This window comes from Dendropsophus ebraccatus, chromosome 2 (assembly GCF_027789765.1).
Source record: "Dendropsophus ebraccatus isolate aDenEbr1 chromosome 2, aDenEbr1.pat, whole genome shotgun sequence".
Taxonomy (NCBI): Eukaryota; Metazoa; Chordata; class Amphibia; order Anura; family Hylidae; genus Dendropsophus; species Dendropsophus ebraccatus.
Window position 1 is genome coordinate 188,877,394 of NC_091455.1, and position 15,233 is coordinate 188,892,626.

Consider the following 15,233-nt stretch of genomic DNA (forward strand, 5'->3'; position numbering starts at 1 on the left):
ATTACATTCAATCCCTGCCGGCTGTCCGGTCTTCTCCTTTAAGGGGTTAACGACAGGCTGCAGCGCCTCAACCACTATGAAGCAAACTCAGCTCCTGAGCTCAATTCACAGGTCCCTAGCAAAAGCATGGCGTACGTGTTCGGCACAGGTGGTCTAGAGGTTAGTAAGGTAATGAATGCAAAGTAGTAACAGATCTATGACAGCCAGAATTCTAGCTGGTTGGTTGGTGATCAAACACTTACAGAACTCAGGAATAAAATGCTAATTATTTATTTAAAAAATATACAATTTTTTCTAGATTTTTTTTATTTTTATAGATTCTGACTCCTACGACAAATAATACACACCTCTCCATTCTGTGTAGGTAGGAAAAGTTGCAAAATCAGCAGTGTATTATATACTTTTTTTCCCCACACTAAATACCATTTTCATGTATATCTGAAAATCTTCTCTCTATAACCTATTAACTCCTTTAAGAGAAAAGAAAAAAAAAAAATCTTTTTTCCCTCTGACACAGACCTTTTCAATCCAGACCCTTGAGGTAAAGAGTAATATGCTTTCTTTTCATTCTGCAAGGTTGAAGGAAATAGCACATTGCGTCCCCTTATAACATGGCATTGCACTCTAATTCTCTGTCACTGGCTTAATAGCTTTTCTATCTCCTTTATCCCTACTTGTGTTCAGCAAGAAAAAAAAATTCAGCTAAAAACTAGCGACCAGCACACCATATTCCATATTTAAAGGGTTTCACATAAAAAAAAATATATTTATATACCGCTCTAATTTTTCAGCGTGCTGTTGTACACCTTATAGGTTACAAGAGTTCCTGTCAACACGTTCAGCCTGTTTCTTTTGTTATCTTTCTTTTTGTACACGTGGTCAGTCCTCAGCTAGTCTGCAGCTCGCCGGACAAGAAATTGGCACATTCTGCTGAGAAAAGACAGAGACACATGCACCACTGGAAAAGGACATATTTAGCCATTTCTTTTAGAATGTGACATAATGAAAAATCATCTGGAAAAGAGTGAGCCAAATCATGTAAAAAATATATATACAGGATATCATGAATGTGCCTGTGCTGAACTCCGTGCGCCCCTCGGCTCGTGCTGTGCGGCCAAGACGGTGTTATTGTGTTTGTCTGCGTTTTGTGTTCCATCTACCTAGGCTAGGGACTGTCGCCCAGTTGCTTTCTGCCACTTAGGGCAGATTGTGGCAAGTAGGCAGGGACAGTGGGCGGGATTCAGCGTAGGGTCCACTGTCCATGTTGTCTGAGCAACCAATCCTTACACAGGACTGACACGAAACCATAGCCTACAGAAATATAATTTACTCCAGTGTAAATGAAAACTGGCCAAAGGGTATGTAGATGAGGACAAAGTTATTCCTTATCCATATGAGCTTTTTGTCCACAAGGTATCGCTGGATATTTTTCTCCTATTGATTGCCAGCATGTTGAAGGTCCAAGGGGTTCATTGGTTTTCTGTATACAATATTGTATGTGAATTAATAAAAGAAAAAAAAGCAATAGGAGCTGAATGTGCAAGAAAATTAACTCTGAAGGAGCCACAAACACAAGGACACAGTATGCACGCTCACCTGATGGGGTCGTACTGAATTAGGCATGACACTATTCAGAGCTTGAAATTGCAGTGGGATTGCAGCCCGCCACCTCCCAGTAATTCAACCAGGATTTCCATCAGCAAGATTACCACAAAGAAAACATGGAAAAAACGGTGGTTTTCCTGGCGCAGTCCATATGGACCAGGAGTCTGATGTCTGGATCACTGGGTTTCTTCAATGTTACTGGACACTGACTCCACGTTCTGGTTAAAAAAAAGTTCTTTATTTGCATTCAGCTACGTGTTTCAAGGAGGCTACCCTCCTCTTCATCAGCAAAACGAAAAGGGAAGGCCTGTCATATATACTGGCACACCGAACAAATGAAGAATATTTTGTGTGTTTTTTTTAGATGTTTTTAACTGTTTATGTCCAAGACTGATGTTTGTTACTTTTCTTTATGTGAAATAAAGTTACATATCTTCTTCTTTATTTGTTCAGTGTGCCAGTGAGTATATATGACAAGCTTTCCCTTTTCGTTTAGTTGGTACTATTCATATTCCTGTCATCTTCTGAGCACCCTGTAATTTTGACAGTGCATAGTCCACATATTTTTGCCAACTCCTCTTCATCAGGCTATTAAACTCCAATCACTTCAATAGAAATGAGTTATAAAACCCCACCCAAACTGGAGACAAGAATCGTGTTGTCTCTGGAAGAAAGTGGCCATGTTTTTGTAGCGCTGGACAACCCCTTTAAAGGGCGTCTGCTGGGGCCCAGAGAGGACTTATACTACCCCGAGCCCCATGACAAATACTGCAGCAGTACCGCAACACCAGCGCTTGCAAATACCACCTAGTACCCCTGGGTTACCACAAAGGGAAAACTTATGCGTCCCCCTGACATAACACAATAAACCAGCCATACCCCACCCCTTCCCCATTTGCTTTCCCCCTGTGTGATCTTCCTACCCCAGCTGTGTTCCCATTGATGCAAAAGTACTGCGGAGACATCATCACGTGTTTCTCAACGTCAGTGAGCTAGCCAGACCTTCCTCCGGGAAAGAACAACCAAGCCAAGGGTGGTCTCCAGTCAAGGAAACCACCTCAGCAAGGTATCTATCCACAGACAGCTGTTTCGGGGTATTTGCCCCTCATCAGTTTGGAGTAGAAATCTGGCTAGTGGGAGCAAAGCCTAGTAAGTGCATGCAAGAGAATGTTGGTTGACCTTAGGGAGCTCAACCAAAACACTGGAGACACCATCACGTGTTTCACAATGTCAGTAAATCTAGGAATATTGTCCCCTGGGGGCAATTCTCCTAGATTCAATGACGTTGAGAAAAACGTGTTGGTGTCTCCGCTGTGTTTTGGTTGATCCCCCTAAGGTAAACCATCATTCTCTTGAGTGTTCCCATTGATGTCCCGCTCCCTGCTCTGCCAATCACAGAGCTGAGCAAGCAGGACGCTAATTGAAGCTGGCAGAACAGGAACACAGAAGGGACCAGGGCGCAGGGGGTAAGTATGGCTGGTTTATTGTGCTATGCCAGGAGGAGGCTGTAAAAAAAAAATAAAAAATTTCCCTGGACAAACTCTCTAAGTTCCCAGGATTCTTCTCTTCTCTCACAGATATTGCCACTATTTAGCGCTGTCTTTATGCTCTATGTAAAAAGGTAGTGCTGTACCCACTCACTGTCGGCTTTGCTATTCATCTTCTCACTCACTGCATTGTCTGCTGCTCAGCATGTGAAATAGACGCCCTCCAGAGATAGGAAGGCTGGGGGATAGGCAAGGAGCAGTGGAGATGAGAGGCATGTGATATGTACTACAGGGAGGGGAAGAGGGGGATAACCACGTGTTTAGCCTACTCCACATCACACAAGCAGGAAATACACACCAGGAACTTGGTCATGTGACTGCAGGTGAGCCTGGCTTACAGAAGCATTCCAGCTACAGTAAGTAACTATGCTTTCTGCCTCTAAACTATTTGCACATACCTTTTAAAGATTGTGCAAATGACACAATATACAATCTGTCCGGGTCATGTTTCCAGTTAAGTTTGATCCCGCTTTGTTTCTTGCAAGATCATAGAAGTAGAGACAACAGAACAAAGGTGTACATTCCCATAATCAATAATCCCCCTATATATAGTGACCATATAGAGATTACAGTACGGATACATTCATTGACACACAGCTGACATCTTTTCTTTTTCCTTTTCTTCTCTGTCTGGCTCAGGCCACCATCATGACATCTGCAGCCCACAGGACAGAGTAGAAGGGTAGAGAGCCAGTAGATCCCCGCTCCTATGTATCAGAGAGTGCGGTACATATATAGAACATCCTGATACTACCTAGCATCAGGACGTTCTGTGTAAGCATGCGGCCACTGCACACAAGATGAGAAGCAGAGGATAGTGGCCCATGAAGGGGACCGGCCCATCTGACATTTGCCAGACATACCAGATGGCAAGTCCGATCCTGGGTCTGGGTATCTTTGTAAGACAGAGCATTTTAGTGTGTAGCTATTAGTATTAGCTATTAGTATCGGGTGCTCGATATTCAAGTCAAATATTTTCTGATGATCAGGTGCTCGTTTGAAGTAACAAACCCCATTGAAGTCAATGGGAAACTCGAGCATTTTTGCAGGGGACCGAAGCTCGTCACAGGGAAGGTTGTGTGAAAACCTGGAAACCTCAGAAAATGATGGAAACACCACGGAAATGGACAGGAAACAGCAGGGGCAGCATGCATGGATGCCTCTCAGGCTGCCTAATCGCACCATTATGCTAAATTCTGGGCAACAGCCTGGTGGTCAACCTTAAGACAATAGTGCTGACCCAGACCAAGATGGGCAAAAGATACTGGTCACACTAGTTGTTGGAGGTTGTCATATAGTCTGTGTGTAAGTGGTGGTATATGGTATGAGGCTCTATGCAGCTGTACTACTAATCACAGCAATACAATGTACAACAGCAGCAGCACCAGCCACAAAAAAAAAAAAAATTATACTACTGAGCACTTCTTAGGGGTCTGTATGCAACACCTAATGTCCCCTTTCTGCCAGCAGCCGACCACCACAGTGTGCTGCTAAAATCATGTTAGCTGCACTGCAAGTCCCAGCCAGCAGTCTGGAGTAATCCAAAAAAAATAAAGATTTAAAGCCCCTACAAGGGCTGTTTGGTTGTTTCGCTAGTATTCCCTGCCTACTGGAACGCTAATTCCTTCCCTAACGCTCTCCCTGACCAGCAGCAGCTCTCTCCCCAATCTCTTCCAGCATGCATGTGAGGCGAGCACTGCCGGTCCAGATTCTTATATGCCAGGGTTATCTGATCTGGCCAACCAATAGCTGCTATCAACATGTATGGGTCCCACTTCATCGCACATGTACCAAAGAGTCTCCTGCATGTTGATTGGCTGAGAAATAGGGCCCATACTTACAGGAAAAGGATGATGCCATTTTCTCGAGTATCGCCAGAAGCTCGTCCAAGCATCGAGTACCTTTGAGTACCCTAATACTCGAACGAGTACCAAGCTCGGATGAGCATATTCGCTCATCACTAGTAGCTATCTTTTACTAAGATCCTATTACTTCTGTAGCATATTTCTTGTCCACTACATTATGTACCTTATCTGGGGTAGGATGTACATGAAAAGAATCAGCTTATTACTGTAGGTGTAACTTGTACAACATGAAATAGGGTGGTGCTGATGATAAAGAAATGACAATCCATGTGAATCCGAATCGTATCCTTATCGCTACAATATCAAGTAAGAAACAGGTTTAGTCAGTTCTTTTGTGTGAATCACCGATCTCACCAGGCAAAAAAAATCAGTGGACTGAGAATCTGCTTTCGCTCAGAGAGCAAATCATGGTTCATATTTTTATACCATGTAGTCTTCTGGAGTCAATATTACAGTATTCATGAAAAGCTGCTTGCATCCAGAGAGAAAGGCTGGATTGGGGCAAAACCCTTCATGCAGGCAAATATGTGAATGATTACAGGTTTGGGTTCATTAAATACCAGGTCTTGCCACAAGAGGGCGTAAAAGTGCTTTCCCTGCTGCCCTAAAAAAAAAAAAAAAGACTCTCAAAGGCTACTTTTGGGTAGTGTGGTAATGAATTTTTTTTGGTGAGATTGTTGACTGCTAGACCTGCCTCTATAACAAAAAGTCATTTGGCGTAGCTTGCAGAAATTGAGAGCAGTGTGTGTCATTGGACTAATAAGCAGGATGGTTGGCCTCCCCACTGTGTAGGCCATGCTGACGAAGCTCTTTGGTGGTGCTGGGTGCAGTGGTTATGTGAGGGCATTAAGGCCATCAGCAGAGAGGATGGTTTGATCTTTCAAGGCCTTGTGGCAAGAGCTTCAATCCTGCCGGTGCTCTGTGACCCATTGTCCCCTGCTGGTGTGATGATTTTGGGAATCACTTAATATGACTATATGTCACACCGAGTAGTGATATGGGAAACATTAACAGCTCAGTGATATATGTAGAAGATCCTGCCGCCAGATACGTTGCCTCTCATGGCTTCCAACTGGCTGCCCACACACAGCAGAGGTTTCCAAGGAATGTCATCAATAGAGATGAGTGAATCTCGAACACGTTAGGGTTCGTCCGAGCCCAAGTGCTCTCTATGTTTGATTACCAGTGAATGAAGTTGGATGCAGCCCTAAGGAGACCTGAAAAACATGGATACAGCCTATGGTCTGTATAGTGCTATCACAAATGCTCTAAGGCACAGGTGCAGCCTCCTATTGCAAAACTGCAGTTCTCCTCATGCCTGATGAGCAAAAACTATGTTTAAAGCTACATTTCTGGCTTATTGATATATATTGCCTATTGTTTGGATTTTAGAATCCAATTTAACTAGAAGAATTGACTTGGGTTTGTGGCTCTAAGGGGTGGGGGTGTTTGATTTGTTTTACACCTTTCTTGAATGTGTTTCCTGGAAAGGTCTCTCCATCATTTCTTTGTTTTCCTGTATAGCAGCTAATATAAGACTTTAACCCCTAAGGTTCACGGCTGATGCAATCTTACTTCATCTTTCTATTGTGGTATGTAGTGTGAAGGTATAATATAACTAAGAGGGTCTAGAATTGCTGTGGCACACACAATATACATAAAGGAGACTTTGAGACGACAGTGTAGCAGGAAAGCATTGGTATCATCGTTTGTGCAATGACCCTACTCCCATCGACAGATGGAGGGTTAACAATTAGATATCAACCTCAGTGATTTCTGTATCTGTCAACACTGTATTTTAGATGGTCAGAGTTACATTATGCCGTTTGTATGTAGACATTTGCTATGTTTACGTGTTATATGCAATAGACAGCCTAAAGATTTTCTTCATTGCCATCCACCAATTTGCGAGTTTACTTTTGTGCTAGGTTAGCAACCACAGTACTTCTATATACATAGTGAAAATATAAGTGTAAAGGTTAAAGGGGAACTCCAGGTAGAGGTGGGAAAAATTAAACTTCCGCAGAAGCATATAGGGGGGCATTTATTAAGTCCGGCGTTTTTTACGCCGGACTTAAAAATGCCCCCGCAGCTCCGGCGCTACGGAGATTAATGTAGAGGCGAACTGCCTCTACATAAATCCCCGTGAGCGCCGGTGCGCACCGCCGAAAAACTACGCCAGCTGAGGACTGGAGTAGGTTTTCGGCGTATATTTGGGCGGAACGGATGGTAAATCGTGCGGACTCTGAGTCCGCGCCCTCCGTTCCGCCCACTACACGCCCCCTTTCCGCCCCCCCTGGCGTACTCGGCGGAAAGTGACGATTTGCGAATATTTTAGTTGCAAATCGGCCATTTGCATATAAAAAAATACGCAAATCAGCACTTTCTGCCGAAAATCATCCGTTCGCAGGATGATACATGTGGCCCATAGTGTTGCTTACCTATCTATCCCAGTTTTGAAACTACCAAAAATCCATTTGTTTTGGGGTTTTGTTCTGTATTGTGTTTCTGTACTTCCTGGTTGAGCAGTTGTACACAGTACTACAGGTTCCAGAATGCAATGCTTTCCCTCAGCTGTTCATCACAGTCCCCCACTCTGCCCATACCCCACCCAAATCTGTTGCAGAACATATAGGCTGTGTTCACACATTGCAGTTTTCATTGTGTTACTGAATTATTTGCAGTACTTTATAATTTCATTGTGGTCCCACCCACACAGCACGCTCTATTCTCTACCTGTAACACCACACAGCGCGCTGTATTCTCTACCTGTAACACCACACAGCGCGCTCTATTCTCTACCTGTAACACCACACAGCGGGCTCTATTCTCTACCTGTAACACCACACAGCACGCTGTATTCTCTACCTGTAACACCACACTGTATTCTCTACCTGTAACACCACACAGCACGCTCTATTCTCTACCTGTAACACCACACAGCACGCTGTATTCTCTACCTGTAACACCACACAGCACGCTGTATTCTCTACCTGTAACACCACACAGCACACTGTATTCTCTACCTGTAACACCACACAGCACGCTGTATTCTCTACCTGTAACACCACACTGTATTCTCTACCTGTAACACCACACAGCACGCTGTATTCTCTACCTGTAACACCACACAGCACGCTGTATTCTCTACCTGTAACACCACACAGCACGCTGTATTCTCTACCTGTAACACCACACAGCACTCTGTATTCTCTACCTCAGTGTTTCTCAACCTTTTCAGGCCAAGTACCCCCATGCGACAAGATGCTCCAGCCGAGTACCCCCAACGATGCCATCCATTAATAACATTGCCCAGGGTAGATTTACATGTATGTTTCACAGCAAAATCCACTGCGATACTCTGTACTGTTATGGCCTATGGCTCTGCATTCTCACAGAGGATTTTCTATCTGCTGCGAGAATGTAGCCGCTGCCTATTTACCTAATTAGCTGCCGGCCCTTAACAGATCATACTTACCTCCCTGTACTCCCACCTGCTTCTCTGGCTCCCAGCTCACTGACAGCTCGCTCATCCAATCAGTGGCTACGGTGGGACTGTGCACTGATTGGCTGAGCAGGCTGTCAGTAAACCGGGTGCCAGAGAAGCAGGTGGGATATATCCCACAGAGATGGATATGTCCCCCTGGAGCCAGATACCTCCCCATGTGTAGTCAAGAGGCCTTCTTCTATGTAGCCAGATATCTCCCCCATGTAGTCAGATACCTCCGCCATGTGGTCAAGAGGCCTTCTTCTATGTAGCCAGATATCTCCCCTATGTAGCCAGATACCCCTTATATGTAGCAAGATATCTCCCCATGTAGCCGGATACCTCCTCATGTAGTCAGATACCTCCCCCCATGTAGCCAGATATCTCCCCTATGTAGCCAGATACCCCTTATATGTAGCCAGATACCCCTTATATGCAGCAAGATATCTCCCCATGTAGCCAGATACCTCCTCCCCATGTAGCCAGATATCTCCCCTATGTAGCCAGATACCCCTTATACGTAGCCAGATACCTCCCACCATGTAGTCAGATACCTCCCCCATGTAGCCAAACACTTCCTCCCATGTAGTCAGATACCTCCCCATGTAGCCAGATACCTCCCCCATGTAGTCACATACCTCTCCCCATGTAGTCACATACCTCCCCCATGTAGTCAGATACCTCCCCCATGTAGTCAGATACCTCTCTCCCATGTAGCCAGATACCTCTCCCCCATGTAGCCAGATACCTCTCCCCCATGTAGCCAGATACCTCTCCCCATGTAGTCAGACACCTCCCCCATGTAGCCAGATACCTCCCCCATGTAGTCAGATATCTCCTCATGTAGTCAGATACCTCCCCCTATGTAGTCAGATACCTCCCCCATCTAGCCAGATACCTACCCCCTTGCAGCCAGACATCTCCCCATGTAGTTAAGATACCTCCTTCTATAGCCAGATACCTCCCCATGTAGCCATATATCACTTTTCATTTTCCTCTCCCTCTGGCCCAGACCACCATGATGATTTCTTGCAGCTACAATTTACCTCTTGCCAGAGAACATGCCAAACATCTTAGGCGTCACAGTTTTCCTTTAACTTCCCTCCCTTTTTCCTACCTATAGGCTCCCATACAGTAATAATTTCGCTGTTTGGTGTAATGCGCTGTAAAGTGAGTAGGTGTGTGGGTTGTCCCCGTATTTAGGATCCCTCATTTAAAAATAATATTTCCTTCTATGACCCCCCCATATAGTAATAATGCCTTCTGCCCTGTCCCCATAGTAATGCCCACCATTCTACTCCCTCCCCCTCCTGCCCCAACAAACAAACAAAAAAAAATTCATACTCACGTTATCCGCCCATGGAGGGGATCTTCCTCTATTCTCCAGCCTCTGAGCCACAAGGAGATTAAGGGGAGAGTAAGGTCTGAGGGGGAAAAGAAGGAAAGAGGAGGATAGAGGAGGTGAAGAGGGAGAGGAAGAGAGAGAAGGTGAAGGGGGAGATGAAGAGAGAGGAGGTGAAGAAGGGAGAGGAAGAGAGAGGAGGTGAAGGGGGGAGAGGAAGACAGGGGAGAGAGGAGGTGATGGGGGAGAGGAAGACAGGGAAGAGAGTAGGTGAAGAAGGGAGAGAAGAGAGAGGAGGTGAAGGGGGGAGAGGAAGACAGGGGAGAGAGGAGGACAGAGGAGGAGAGTGGTGATGGGGGTGAGAGAAGGTGGTGGGGGTAGGGAGGATGTGGAGGGGGTACAGAGGAGATGATGGGGGTAGGGAGGAGATGATGGTGGTAGAGAGGAGGAGTCAACTATTAGCACACACCTGTTAGCATCATGTGATGTTTTTCTCCTCCCTTTTGGGGGGCGTATCCCTTGTAACATACTGGTCATATCCTCTTATAAAAGCTTGTAATATTCAGTATAAATTTGCCATGATGAAGGGACCAGTGTCCTAAAACGCGTCGGCGTGTTTTCTATTGTTATGTTTGGATTTTAAGAGGATTTCTAATAAAGACTTTACATTTTACTTGGAGCTGTGGACTTCCACTTTTTACAAAGAGAGGTGATGATGGGGGTAGAGAGGTGATGATGGGGGTAGAGAGGAGGTGGAGGGGGGAGAGAGGAGGTGGAGGGGGGAGAGAGGTGATGATGGGCGTAGAGAGGTGATGATGGGGGTACAGAGGAGGTGGAGGGGGAAGACAGGTGATGATGGGGGTACAGAGGAGGTGGAGGGGGGAGAGAGGTGATGATGGTGGTACAGAGGAGGTGGAGGGGGGGGGAGAGGTGATGATGGGGGTAGAGAGGAGGTGGAGGGGGGAAAGAGGTGATGATGGGGGTAGAGAGGAGGTGGAGGGGGGAGAGAGGTGATGATGGGGTAGAGAGGAGGTGGAGGGGGGAGAGAGGGGATGATGGGGGTACAGAGGTGATGATGGGGGTAGAGAGGAGGTGGAGGGGGGAGAGAGCTGATGATGGGGGTACAGAGGTGATGATGGGCGTAGAGAGGTGATGATGGGGGTAGAGAGGAGGTGGAGGGGGGAGAGAGCTGATGATGGGGGTACAGAGGTGATGATGGGGGTAGAGAGGAGGTGGAGGGGGGAGAGAGCTGATGATGGGGGTACAGAGGTGATGATGGGCGTAGAGAGGTGATGATGGGGGTAGAGAGGAGGTGGAGGGGGGAGAGAGGTGATGATGGGGGTAGAGAGGAGGTGGAGGGGGGAGAGAGGTGATGATGGGGGTAGAGAGGAGGTGGAGGGGGGAGAGAGGTGATGATGGGGGTAGAGAGGAGGTGGAGGGGGGAGAGAGGTGATGATGGGGGTAGAGAGGAGGTGGAGGGGGGAGAGAGGTGATGATGGGGATGATGATGGGGTCACCTCAGGCAGCCTGTTCGGAATTCGTCCCCAGGCTGCCGCATATCCTCCTGGAGCCCCCGGCTGGACGTTGCAACCCGTTCCGGGAGCCGCGGGGGAAGAGCGTGAGGCTGCCTGGGGACGAATCCCGAACAGGCTGCCTGAGGTGACCCGGCTGAGAGGAGATGCGGCGGCAGGCTGTTGTCCACGCCGGCGGCCAGACCAGCAGGGCCTAAGAGACAGTGAGTTGAGAGGCTGCTGGTTTGTGACCACGGACTTCATCCTTCCCCCAGCAGCCTCACCATGTCCTGTACCCCACAGAAAGCTGGTAAGTTTGCTGCTGGGGGAAGGATGTGAGACAAGCGGCGGGGATAGGTGCCGGGACACTGCTGGGTGATAGCAGTGTCCCGGCACCCAAAATATTTTCTCCCCCCACCTCCCGGCGTACCCCCTCAGCCTGCGGCGCGTACCTCCTGGGGTACGCGTACCGCAGGTTGAGAAACACTGCTCTACCTGTAACACCACACAGCACGCTGTATTCTCTACCTGTAACACCACACAGCACTGTATTCTCTACCTGTAACTCCACACAGCACACTGTATTCTCTACCTGTAACTCTACACAGCACACTGTATTCTCTACCTGTAACACCACACAGCACTGTATTCTCTACCTGTAACACCACACAGCACGCTGTATTCTCTACCTGTAACACTACACAGCACTGTATTCTCTACCTGTAACACCACACAGCACTGTATTCTCTACCTGTAACACCACACAGCGCGCTCTATTCTCTACCTGTAACACTACACAGCACTGTATTCTCTACCTGTAACACCACACAGCGCGCTGTATTCTCTACCTGTAACACCACACAGCACGCTGTATTCTCTACCTGTAACACCACACAGCACGCTGTATTCTCTACCTGTAACACCACACAGCACGCTGTATTCTCTACCTGTAACACCACACAGCACGCTGTATTCTCTACCTGTAACACCACACAGCACGCTGTATTCTCTACCTGTAACACCACACAGCACGCTGTATTCTCTACCTGTAACACCACACAGCACGCTGTATTCTCTACCTGTAACACCACACAGCACGCTGTATTCTCTACCTGTAACACCACACAGCACGCTGTATTCTCTACCTGTAACACCACACAGCACGCTGTATTCTCTACCTGTAACAGCACACTGTATTCTCTACCTGTAACAACACACAGCACACTGTATTCTCTACCTGTAACACCACACAGCACGCTGTATTCTCTACCTGTAACATTACACAGCACGCTGTATTCTCTACCTGTAATATTGGAATAAAGCAAAGAACTTTTCAAATTTAGTTAAAAAAAAAATTCTTTTCATCTCCACACACATATTATAATCAAGCATCTTTTATCTTTGAGGTTGAGCCCCACAATAAGGGCTTTATCCGATAGATTTGTAATTTACTTTCTAGTACTTATTAGCTGCTGTATGCCCTGCAGGAAGTGGTGTGTTCTTTTCAGTCTGACACAGTGCTCTCTGCTGCCACCTCTGTCCATGTCAAGAACTGTCCAGAGCAGTAGCAAATTCCCATAGAAAACCTCTCCTTCTCTGGACAGTTCCTGACATGGACAGAGGTGGCAGCAGAAAACATTGTGTCAGACTGGAAACAATACACCACTTCCTGCAGGACATACAGAAGCTGATAAGTACTGTAAGACTTGAGATTTTTAAATAGGAATAAATTACAAATCTGTATAACTTTCTGACACCAGTTGATTTCCACTGGAATATCCATTTAAACAGAATTCTAGGCAAGTGTGCGTTCTTTGAGACGTCACCAGTCCGGCGCTGGCAATGGTTTATGGTTTAGTAGAAAACAACTATTTTTTGAACTGTGCAGATTGCAAGGTCAGTGTTCGGCCCTGGCTTCACAGTTATCTGTGTTTATGTAACATTCCAGCTAGAAATGATAACTTTTTCCTATCCATGGATATTGAGTCCCAGGAAAAAGGGAGGTCAGGTAGAATCTGTATAACAATGCACTGGCAGAAATGAGACTTCCTAATCATACACAATTCTCAATGTTATAAACAACCTATACTCACCTAACACGCTCCCTCAGGGATCCTCCTGTTATGTCTTTGGGTCCCTTGATGAACGCACTGATCGCTCCTTCTGGCAGTGCCGAAAACTGACTAAGACGGAACAGTGCCATGGCCAGTGATTGGCTGAGCATGCTGTCACTGCTCAGACGAGCCAGTCTCGAAAGTAGCGGTCAGAGCCTTCAGGGTGAAGGGTGCGTTCACGCGTACAGGATCTGCTGCGGATCCTGTATGTGTGAATGCACCCTTGATTGATCGGGGTCTGGGTGCTCAGGTCCTCTCTGATCATTATATTGCCACCACTCAGGCCCTCAGCTAAAGCTTTGGCTGTCCAGGCATGATGGAAATTGTAGTTTTGCAACAGCTGGAGGGTCTGAGTTTGACAGTTCTGATTTAGGTCATCATCTGTTTACATATTAATATACATTTTGTCATCTATTGATGAGTTTCTATTCTTGTTATTCATTGCCTATTTGCACTGATACATACTTTCATATAGTAGTTGTGAATGTCTTATTGTAAGTCCGAGGGGGTCTGAGAAATGGTAGTCACTGTTAGGACCCTGGAAAGACAACTGCTATAGGTGAAGTCCTGACCTGCTATGGTCACAGTGAAAAGTTTCACCTCTGACTCTAAGAACTATTATCCTGATGAGGGGTGTCAAAGTGTGGCCCTCTATCTGTTCCAAAACTACAATGCCCATCATGCCTGGACAGCTAAAGCTTTGGCATGATGAGAATTGTAGTTTAGCAACAGCTGTGGAGCTGCATGTTTGACACTTATGATCTAATTTTTTTGTTTGGCAAATGCAAGACGATCCATTGTGTTTTTCTGGACAGTAGTGGTTGCTTCCCCCTGGATATCACTGCTGTCCATTGTCTTTTGTATTGTGTAAACTGACCTTATGGAGACTCACGTTCCCATTGATATGAAATAAGCACAAACCCTGTATACTTTGACCTGGAGTCTTAGGCGAAGCGATTTTTGATGATTAGCGATAAACGATTGCAAATGAGTTTGTTAATCGTTAACCTGAAATCATTCACCATATTACACAGAACGACAGTCGTTCGTTACTATTGGTACAACAATCGTTTACCCCATCTGATCCCAGCAAAAGTAGAAACGATTTGGAACTACACTAAACGATTAGTGAACGAATGCGGAATTACATTGAACAATTAACGATGATTTTAGGGTTAGAGCTAAATCAACGATCAAGGACAGATGAATGATTTTTCGATCGTTGCCTGCAATTACACAAAACGATTATTGTTTCAATTCAAACAATATAAAGGTTTTCCGCACAATAATCATCCTGTGTAATATGGCCCATACTCTATCTCCTAATTTTTGTTCATAACTAGAGATAAGCGAACCTGGAGCATGCTCGAGTCTATCCGAACCCGAACTTCCGGCATTTGATTAGCGGTGGCTGCTGAACTTGGATGAAGCTCTAAGGCTATGTGGAATAAATGGATATAGTCATTGGCTGTATCCATGTTTTCCAGACAACCTTAGAGCTTTATCCAAGTTCAGCAGCCACCGCTAATCAAATGCCGATCGTTCAGGTTCGGATCGACTCGAACCCGAACCCGGTTCGCTCATCTCTACTCTTTACCATTACAATGGTCACACATTCTTGTTATGGCCCTCCACTGTATACAATGCAAATCAGGATACTGCTGGGGGAGTCTATTTAAAGAGAAGTACCTTGACACCTTTTTAGGTAGTGACTATTTGCACAAGCAGTGTGAGATGCTCAGGCATTTTCTTTGAAATGGTT

The 15,233-nt window shown here is 46.0% G+C and overlaps 1 protein-coding gene across 2 annotated transcripts in view; it reads left to right on the forward strand.

The window, feature by feature from the left end:
- Positions 1-3,436: 3,436 nt before the first annotated feature.
- ZMYND11 (zinc finger MYND-type containing 11) overlaps positions 3,437-15,233 on the forward strand; it is a 77,943-nt gene continuing 66,146 nt past the window's right edge. Inside the window, exon 1 of one of the 2 annotated variants that reach the window (XM_069958912.1) lies at positions 3,437-3,508. The gene's annotated coding sequence lies outside the window, so the exon portion shown is untranslated. The remainder of the gene's footprint in view (positions 3,509-15,233) is intronic. The other variant, XM_069958914.1, reaches the window with a different exon arrangement.